The sequence below is a fragment of the Ambystoma mexicanum genome, unplaced genomic scaffold, assembly GCF_040938575.1.
Source record: "Ambystoma mexicanum isolate Mex_15411 unplaced genomic scaffold, UKY_AmexF1_1 Mex_scaf10, whole genome shotgun sequence".
Taxonomy (NCBI): Eukaryota; Metazoa; Chordata; class Amphibia; order Caudata; family Ambystomatidae; genus Ambystoma; species Ambystoma mexicanum.
The window spans coordinates 1967501-1975000 of NW_027182325.1; the positions used below are offsets into that span (position 1 = coordinate 1967501).

The window sequence follows — 7500 nt, forward strand, 5'->3', positions numbered from 1 at the left end:
TTACATAGAATTAGCATACAGGTAGTGTGTTCATGGGTAATAAATCGACTTTCACATGTAATGCAGTACAGAGAATATTGAGTCCTTCAAGAGGCATGAAAGAAAACCATTATTGTGTTGATTGTTCTCTCCACCTCCCTGCAACAGACACAGGATGGATGAATTAAAGTTATCCTACCAGACATAGGAGTCCTGAATGGGCCCACCAGTCTTATATATCTCGCCTGATCGAGCCTGATCGAGCGATGAGCGTGGTATCATGTTGCAAGTGGCTGCATGGCTTAGCTTACTAAATGCAAATGCATAAGAGTAATATTCTTAGCATTCCTAGAGCCTACGGCCACACCACACTGAATGCACCCGATCTCGTCTGATCTCGGAAGTTAAGCAGTGTCAGGCCTAGTTAGTACCTGGATGGGAGACTGCCTGGGAATACCAGGTGCTGTAGGCTTTTTTGTGCTCCAAGTTCAGGAAGTGAGCCCTTTCTCAATTGCCTTTTAAAACTGCAAGGTCTAGCCGACTAGATGCTTAAAAGTACAACACTCACTAGGCCCAGAGCCTACGGCCACACCACACTGAATGCGCCTGATCTCGTCTGATCTCAGAAGCTAAGCAGTGTCGGGCCTAGTTAGTACCTGGATGGGAGACCGCCTGGGAATACCAGGTGCTGTAGGCTTTTTTGTACTCCAAGTTCAGGAAGTGAGCCATTTCTCAATTGCCTTTCAAAACTGCAAGGTCTAGCCGACTAGATGCTTAAAAGTACAAAACTCACTAGGCCCAGAGCCTACGGCCACACCACACTGAATGCGCCCGATCTCGTCTGATCTCGGAAGCTAAGCAGTGTCGGGCCTAGTTAGTACCTGGATGGGAGACCACCTGGGAATACCAGGTGCTGTAGGCTTTTTTGTGCTCCAAGTTCAGGAAGTGAGCCATTTCACAATTGCCTTTCAAAACTGCAAGGTCTAGCCGACTAGATGCTTAAAAGTACAAACTCACTAGGCCCAGAGCCTACGGCCACACCACACTGAATGCGCCCGATCTCGGAAGCTAAGCAGGGTCGGGCCTAGTTAGTACCTGGATGGGAGACTGCCTGGGAATACCAGGTGCTGTAGGCTTTTTTTGTGCTCCATGATTAGTAATTGCGCAACTTCTCAATTATTTTTCAAATTTGGTATGTTTCCAAAATAATTGTATCCCGTTTTATAGCGGAAATGTTGGACAACATCATGAGGGCTGGAGCTACCTTTTTACATAGAATTAGCATACAGGTAGTGTGTTCATGGGTAATAAATCAACTTTCACATGTAATGCAGTACAGAGAATATTGAGTCCTTCAAGAGGCATGAAAGAAAACCATTATTGTGTTGATTGTTCTCTCCACCTCCCTGCAACAGACACAGGATGGATGAATTAAAGTTATCCTACCAGACATAGGAGTCCTGAATGGGCCCACCAGTCTTATATATCTCGCCTGATCGAGCCTGATCGAGCGATGAGCGTGGTATCATGTTGCAAGTGGCTGCATGGCTTAGCTTACTAAATGCAAATGCATAAGAGTAATATTCTTAGCATTCCTAGAGCCTACGGCCACACCACACTGAATGCACCCGATCTCGACTGATCTCGGAAGTTAAGCAGTGTCAGGCCTAGTTAGTACCTGGATGGGAGACCGCCTGGGAATACCAGGTGCTGTAGGCTTTTTTGTGCTCCAAGTTCAGGAAGTGAGCCCTTTCTCAATTGCCTTTTAAAACTGCAAGGTCTAGCCGACTAGATGCTTAAAAGTACAAAACTCACTATGCCCAGAGCCTACGGCCACACCACACTGAATGTGCCTGATCTCGTCTGATCTCAGAAGCTAAGCAGTGTCGGGCCTAGTTAGTACCTGGATGGAAGACCGCCTGGGAATACCAGGTGCTGTAGGCTTTTTTGTACTCCAAGTTCAGGAAGTGAGCCATTTCTCAATTGCCTTTCAAAACTGCAAGGTCTAGCCGACTAGATGCTTAAAAGTACAAAACTCACAAGGACCAGAGCCTATGGCCACACCACACTGAATGCGCCCGATCTCGTCTGATCTCGGAAGCTAAGCAGTGTCGGGCCTCGTTAGTACCTGGATGGGAGACCGCCTGGGAATACCAGGTGCTGTAGGCTTTTTTGTGCTCCAAGTTCAGGAAGTGAGCCATTTCTCAATTGCCTTTCAAAACTGCAAGGTCTAGCTGACTAGATGCTTAAAAGTACAAAACTCACTAGGCCCAGAGCCTACGGCCACACCACACTGATTGCGCCCGATCTCGTCTGATCTCGGAAGCTAAGTAGTGTCGGGCCTAGTTAGTACCTGGATGGGAGACCACCTGGGAATACCAGGTGCTGTAGGCTTTTTTGTGCTCCAAGTTCAGGAAGTGAGCCATTTCACAATTGCCTTTCAAAACTGCAAGGTCTAGCCGACTAGATGCTTAAAAGTACAAAACTCACTAGGCCCAGAGCCTACGGCCACACCACACTGAATGTGCCCGATCTCGGAAGCTAAGCAGGGTCAGGCCTAGTTAGTACCTGGATGGGAGACTGCCTGGGAATACCAGGTGCTGTAGGCTTTTTTGTGCTCCATGATTAGTAATTGCGCAACTTCTCAATTATTTTTCAAATTTGGTATGTTTCCAAAATAATTGTATCCCGTTTTATAGCGGAAATGTTGGACAACATCATGAGGGCTGGAGCTACCTTTTTACATAGAATTAGCATACAGGTAGTGTGTTCATGGGTAATAAATCGACTTTCACATGTAATGCAGTACAGAGAATATTGAGTCCTTCAAGAGGCATGAAAGAAAACCATTATTGTGTTGATTGTTCTCTCCACCTCCCTGCAACAGACACAGGATGGATGAATTAAAGTTATCCTACCAGACATAGGAGTCCTGAATGGGCCCACCAGTCTTATATATCTCGCCTGATCGAGCCTGATCGAGCGATGAGCGTGGTATCATGTTGCAAGTGGCTGCATGGCTTAGCTTACTAAATGCAAATGCATAAGAGTAATATTCTTAGCATTCCTAGAGCCTACGGCCACACCACACTGAATGCACCCGATCTCGTCTGATCTCGGAAGTTAAGCAGTGTCAGGCCTAGTTACTACCTGGATGGGAGACCGCCTGGGAATACCAGGTGCTGTAGGCTTTTTTGTGCTCCAAGTTCAGGAAGTGAGCCCTTTCTCAATTGCCTTTTAAAACTGCAAGGTCTAGCCGACTAGATGCTTAAAAGTACAACACTCACTAGGCCCAGAGCCTACGGCCACACCACACTGAATGCGCCTGATCTCGTCTGATCTCAGAAGCTAAGCAGTGTTGGGCCTAGTTAGTACCTGGATGGGAGACCGCCTGGGAATACCAGGTGCTGTAGGCTTTTTTGTACTCCAAGTTCAGGAAGTGAGCCATTTCTCAATTGCCTTTCAAAACTGCAAGGTCTAGCCGACTAGATGCTTAAAAGTACAAAACTCACTAGGCCCAGAGCCTACGGCCACACCACACTGAATGCGCCCGATCTCGTCTGATCTCGGAAGCTAAGCAGTGTCGGGCCTAGTTAGTACCTGGATGGGAGACCACCTGGGAATACCAGGTGCTGTAGGCTTTTTTGTGCTCCAAGTTCAGGAAGTGAGCCATTTCACAATTGCCTTTCAAAACTGCAAGGTCTAGCCGACTAGATGCTTAAAAGTACAAACTCACTAGGCCCAGAGCCTACGGCCACACCACACTGAATAATGCGCCCGATCTCGGAAGCTAAGCAGGGTCGGGCCTAGTTAGTACCTGGATGGGAGACTGCCTGGGAATACCAGGTGCTGTAGGCTTTTTTTGTGCTCCATGATTAGTAATTGCGCAACTTCTCAATTATTTTTCAAATTTGGTATGTTTCCAAAATAATTGTATCCCGTTTTATAGCGGAAATGTTGGACAACATCATGAGGGCTGGAGCTACCTTTTTACATAGAATTAGCATACAGGTAGTGTGTTCATGGGTAATAAATCAACTTTCACATGTAATGCAGTACAGAGAATATTGAGTCCTTCAAGAGGCATGAAAGAAAACCATTATTGTGTTGATTGTTCTCTCCACCTCCCTGCAACAGACACAGGATGGATGAATTAAAGTTATCCTACCAGACATAGGAGTCCTGAATGGGCCCACCAGTCTTATATATCTCGCCTGATCGAGCCTGATCGAGCGATGAGCGTGGTATCATGTTGCAAGTGGCTGCATGGCTTAGCTTACTAAATGCAAATGCATAAGAGTAATATTCTTAGCATTCCTAGAGCCTACGGCCACACCACACTGAATGCACCCGATCTCGACTGATCTCGGAAGTTAAGCAGTGTCAGGCCTAGTTAGTACCTGGATGGGAGACTGCCTGGGAATACCAGGTGCTGTAGGCTTTTTTGTGCTCCAAGTTCAGGAAGTGAGCCCTTTCTCAATTGCCTTTTAAAACTGCAAGGTCTAGCCGACTAGATGCTTAAAAGTACAAAACTCACTAGGCCCAGAGCCTACGGCCACACCACACTGAATGTGCCTGATCTCGTCTGATCTCAGAAGCTAAGCAGTGTCGGGCCTAGTTAGTACCTGGATGGAAGACCGCCTGGGAATACCAGGTGCTGTAGGCTTTTTTGTACTCCAAGTTCAGGAAGTGAGCCATTTCTCAATTGCCTTTTAAAACTGCAAGGTCTAGCCGACTAGATGCTTAAAAGTACAAAACTCACTAGGCCCAGAGCCTACGGCCACACCACACTGAATGTGCCTGATCTCGTCTGATCTCAGAAGCTAAGCAGTGTCGGGCCTAGTTAGTACCTGGATGGAAGACCGCCTGGGAATACCAGGTGCTGTAGGCTTTTTTGTGCTCCAAGTTCAGGAAGTGAGCCCTTTCTCAATTGCCTTTTAAAACTGCAAGGTCTAGCCGACTAGATGCTTAAAAGTACAAAACTCACTAGGCCCAGAGCCTACGGCCACACCACACTGAATGTGCCTGATCTCGTCTGATCTCAGAAGCTAAGCAGTGTCGGGCCTAGTTAGTACCTGGATGGAAGACCGCCTGGGAATACCAGGTGCTGTAGGCTTTTTTGTACTCCAAGTTCAGGAAGTGAGCCATTTCTCAATTGCCTTTCAAAACTGCAAGGTCTAGCCGACTAGATGCTTAAAAGTACAAAACTCACAAGAACCAGAGCCTACGGCCACACCACACTGAATGCGCCCGATCTCGTCTGATCTCGGAAGCTAAGCAGTGTCGGGCCTCGTTAGTACCTGGATGGGAGACCGCCTGGGAATACCAGGTGCTGTAGGCTTTTTTGTGCTCCAAGTTCAGGAAGTGAGCCATTTCTCAATTGCCTTTCAAAACTGCAAGGTCTAGCTGACTAGATGCTTAAAAGTACAAAACTCACTAGGCCCAGAGCCTACGGCCACACCACACTGATTGCGCCCGATCTCGTCTGATCTCGGAAGCTAAGCAGTGTCAGGCCTAGTTAGTACCTGGATGGGAGACCACCTGGGAATACCAGGTGCTGTAGGCTTTTTTGTGCTCCAAGTTCAGGAAGTGAGCCATTTCACAATTGCATTTCAAAACTGCAAGGTCTAGCCGACTAGATGCTTAAAAGTACAAAACTCACTAGGCCCAGAGCCTACGGCCACACCACACTGAATGTGCCCGATCTCGGAAGCTAAGCAGGGTCAGGCCTAGTTAGTACCTGGATGGGAGACTGCCTGGGAATACCAGGTGCTGTAGGCTTTTTTGTGCTCCATGATTAGTAATTGCGCAACTTCTCAATTATTTTTCAAATTTGGTATGTTTCCAAAATAATTGTATCCCGTTTTATAGCGGAAATGTTGGACAACATCATGAGGGCTGGAGCTACCTTTTTACATAGAATTAGCATACAGGTAGTGTGTTCATGGGTAATAAATCGACTTTCACATGTAATGCAGTACAGAGAATATTGAGTCCTTCAAGAGGCATGAAAGAAAACCATTATTGTGTTGATTGTTCTCTCCACCTCCCTGCAACAGACACAGGATGGATGAATTAAAGTTATCCTACCAGACATAGGAGTCCTGAATGGGCCCACCAGTCTTATATATCTCGCCTGATCGAGCCTGATCGAGCGATGAGCGTGGTATCATGTTGCAAGTGGCTGCATGGCTTAGCTTACTAAATGCAAATGCATAAGAGTAATATTCTTAGCATTCCTAGAGCCTACGGCCACACCACACTGAATGCACCCGATCTCGACTGATCTCGGAAGTTAAGCAGTGTCAGGCCTAGTTAGTACCTGGATGGGAGACCGCCTGGGAATACCAGGTGCTGTAGGCTTTTTTGTGCTCCAAGTTCAGGAAGTGAGCCCTTTCTCAATTGCCTTTTAAAACTGCAAGGTCTAGCCGACTAGATGCTTAAAAGTACAAAACTCACTAGGCCCAGAGCCTACGGCCACACCACACTGAATGTGCCTGATCTCGTCTGATCTCAGAAGCTAAGCAGTGTCGGGCCTAGTTAGTACCTGGATGGAAGACCGCCTGGGAATACCAGGTGCTGTAGGCTTTTTTGTACTCCAAGTTCAGGAAGTGAGCCATTTCTCAATTGCCTTTCAAAACTGCAAGGTCTAGCCGACTAGATGCTTAAAAGTACAAAACTCACAAGAACCAGAGCCTACGGCCACACCACACTGAATGCGCCCGATCTCGTCTGATCTCGGAAGCTAAGCAGTGTCGGACCTAGTTAGTACCTGGATGGGAGACCACCTGGGAATACCAGGTGCTGTAGGCTTTTTTGTGCTCCAAGTTCAGGAAGTGAGCCATTTCACAATTGCCTTTCAAAACTGCAAGGTCTAGCCGACTAGATGCTTAAAAGTACAAAACTCACTAGGCCCAGAGCCTACGGCCACACCACACTGAATGTGCCCGATCTCGGAAGCTAAGCAGGGTCAGGCCTAGTTAGTACCTGGATGGGAGACTGCCTGGGAATACCAGGTGCTGTAGGCTTTTTTGTGCTCCATGATTAGTAATTGCGCAACTTCTCAATTATTTTTCAAATTTGGTATGTTTCCAAAATAATTGTATCCCGTTTTATAGCGGAAATGTTGGACAACATCATGAGGGCTGGAGCTACCTTTTTACATAGAATTAGCATACAGGTAGTGTGTTCAAGGGTAATAAATCGACTTTCACATGTAATGCAGTACAGAGAATATTGAGTCCTTCAAGAGGCATGAAAGAAAACCATTATTGTGTTGATTGTTCTCTCCACCTCCCTGCAACAGACACAGGATGGATGAATTAAAGTTATCCTACCAGACATAGGAGTCCTGAATGGGCCCACCAGTCTTATATATCTCGCCTGATCGAGCCTGATCGAGCGATGAGCGTGGTATCATGTTGCAAGTGGCTGCATGGCTTAGCTTACTAAATGCAAATGCATAAGAGTAATATTCTTAGCATTCCTAGAGCCTACGGCCACACCACACTGAATGCACCT

At 46.8% G+C, this 7500-nt stretch overlaps 20 non-coding genes and 5 pseudogenes across 20 annotated transcripts in view; all 25 read left to right on the forward strand.

The window, feature by feature from the left end:
- Positions 1–332: 332 nt before the first annotated feature.
- Positions 333–451, forward strand: LOC138537524 (5S ribosomal RNA). Its single transcript, XR_011285657.1, has one exon. It is a non-coding gene; the product is annotated as a 5S ribosomal RNA (ribosomal RNA).
- A 106-nt stretch (positions 452–557) lies between these two features.
- On the forward strand, positions 558–676 carry LOC138541847 (5S ribosomal RNA). The gene has a single exon (XR_011289843.1). It is a non-coding gene; the product is annotated as a 5S ribosomal RNA (ribosomal RNA).
- Positions 677–782: 106 nt separating this feature from the next.
- LOC138549497 (5S ribosomal RNA) lies at positions 783–901 on the forward strand. Its single transcript, XR_011293279.1, has one exon. It is a non-coding gene; the product is annotated as a 5S ribosomal RNA (ribosomal RNA).
- Positions 902–1006: 105 nt separating this feature from the next.
- LOC138543532 (5S ribosomal RNA) lies at positions 1007–1115 on the forward strand (annotated as a pseudogene).
- Positions 1116–1579: 464 nt separating this feature from the next.
- On the forward strand, positions 1580–1698 carry LOC138538699 (5S ribosomal RNA). The gene has a single exon (XR_011286788.1). It is a non-coding gene; the product is annotated as a 5S ribosomal RNA (ribosomal RNA).
- Positions 1699–1804: 106 nt separating this feature from the next.
- LOC138539914 (5S ribosomal RNA) lies at positions 1805–1923 on the forward strand. Its single transcript, XR_011287974.1, has one exon. It is a non-coding gene; the product is annotated as a 5S ribosomal RNA (ribosomal RNA).
- A 106-nt stretch (positions 1924–2029) lies between these two features.
- Positions 2030–2148, forward strand: LOC138537222 (5S ribosomal RNA). The gene has a single exon (XR_011285364.1). It is a non-coding gene; the product is annotated as a 5S ribosomal RNA (ribosomal RNA).
- A 106-nt stretch (positions 2149–2254) lies between these two features.
- Positions 2255–2373, forward strand: LOC138551268 (5S ribosomal RNA). Its single transcript, XR_011294994.1, has one exon. It is a non-coding gene; the product is annotated as a 5S ribosomal RNA (ribosomal RNA).
- A 106-nt stretch (positions 2374–2479) lies between these two features.
- On the forward strand, positions 2480–2588 carry LOC138546424 (5S ribosomal RNA; annotated as a pseudogene).
- Positions 2589–3051: 463 nt separating this feature from the next.
- On the forward strand, positions 3052–3170 carry LOC138540638 (5S ribosomal RNA). The gene has a single exon (XR_011288679.1). It is a non-coding gene; the product is annotated as a 5S ribosomal RNA (ribosomal RNA).
- A 106-nt stretch (positions 3171–3276) lies between these two features.
- On the forward strand, positions 3277–3395 carry LOC138537595 (5S ribosomal RNA). The gene has a single exon (XR_011285726.1). It is a non-coding gene; the product is annotated as a 5S ribosomal RNA (ribosomal RNA).
- Positions 3396–3501: 106 nt separating this feature from the next.
- LOC138549508 (5S ribosomal RNA) lies at positions 3502–3620 on the forward strand. Its single transcript, XR_011293290.1, has one exon. It is a non-coding gene; the product is annotated as a 5S ribosomal RNA (ribosomal RNA).
- Positions 3621–3725: 105 nt separating this feature from the next.
- On the forward strand, positions 3726–3837 carry LOC138545861 (5S ribosomal RNA; annotated as a pseudogene).
- Positions 3838–4301: 464 nt separating this feature from the next.
- LOC138541754 (5S ribosomal RNA) lies at positions 4302–4420 on the forward strand. Its single transcript, XR_011289753.1, has one exon. It is a non-coding gene; the product is annotated as a 5S ribosomal RNA (ribosomal RNA).
- A 106-nt stretch (positions 4421–4526) lies between these two features.
- On the forward strand, positions 4527–4645 carry LOC138539915 (5S ribosomal RNA). Its single transcript, XR_011287975.1, has one exon. It is a non-coding gene; the product is annotated as a 5S ribosomal RNA (ribosomal RNA).
- Positions 4646–4751: 106 nt separating this feature from the next.
- Positions 4752–4870, forward strand: LOC138539917 (5S ribosomal RNA). The gene has a single exon (XR_011287977.1). It is a non-coding gene; the product is annotated as a 5S ribosomal RNA (ribosomal RNA).
- Positions 4871–4976: 106 nt separating this feature from the next.
- Positions 4977–5095, forward strand: LOC138539918 (5S ribosomal RNA). The gene has a single exon (XR_011287978.1). It is a non-coding gene; the product is annotated as a 5S ribosomal RNA (ribosomal RNA).
- Positions 5096–5201: 106 nt separating this feature from the next.
- On the forward strand, positions 5202–5320 carry LOC138550258 (5S ribosomal RNA). Its single transcript, XR_011294015.1, has one exon. It is a non-coding gene; the product is annotated as a 5S ribosomal RNA (ribosomal RNA).
- A 106-nt stretch (positions 5321–5426) lies between these two features.
- Positions 5427–5545, forward strand: LOC138539134 (5S ribosomal RNA). The gene has a single exon (XR_011287211.1). It is a non-coding gene; the product is annotated as a 5S ribosomal RNA (ribosomal RNA).
- Positions 5546–5651: 106 nt separating this feature from the next.
- LOC138546425 (5S ribosomal RNA) lies at positions 5652–5760 on the forward strand (annotated as a pseudogene).
- Positions 5761–6223: 463 nt separating this feature from the next.
- On the forward strand, positions 6224–6342 carry LOC138538700 (5S ribosomal RNA). The gene has a single exon (XR_011286789.1). It is a non-coding gene; the product is annotated as a 5S ribosomal RNA (ribosomal RNA).
- A 106-nt stretch (positions 6343–6448) lies between these two features.
- LOC138539919 (5S ribosomal RNA) lies at positions 6449–6567 on the forward strand. Its single transcript, XR_011287979.1, has one exon. It is a non-coding gene; the product is annotated as a 5S ribosomal RNA (ribosomal RNA).
- A 106-nt stretch (positions 6568–6673) lies between these two features.
- LOC138549438 (5S ribosomal RNA) lies at positions 6674–6792 on the forward strand. The gene has a single exon (XR_011293221.1). It is a non-coding gene; the product is annotated as a 5S ribosomal RNA (ribosomal RNA).
- A 106-nt stretch (positions 6793–6898) lies between these two features.
- LOC138546426 (5S ribosomal RNA) lies at positions 6899–7007 on the forward strand (annotated as a pseudogene).
- Positions 7008–7470: 463 nt separating this feature from the next.
- LOC138541742 (5S ribosomal RNA) overlaps positions 7471–7500 on the forward strand; it is a 119-nt gene continuing 89 nt past the window's right edge. The window contains exon 1 of the ribosomal RNA XR_011289741.1: positions 7471–7500. This exon is cut by the window's right edge and continues 89 nt beyond it. This is a non-coding gene — a ribosomal RNA (5S ribosomal RNA).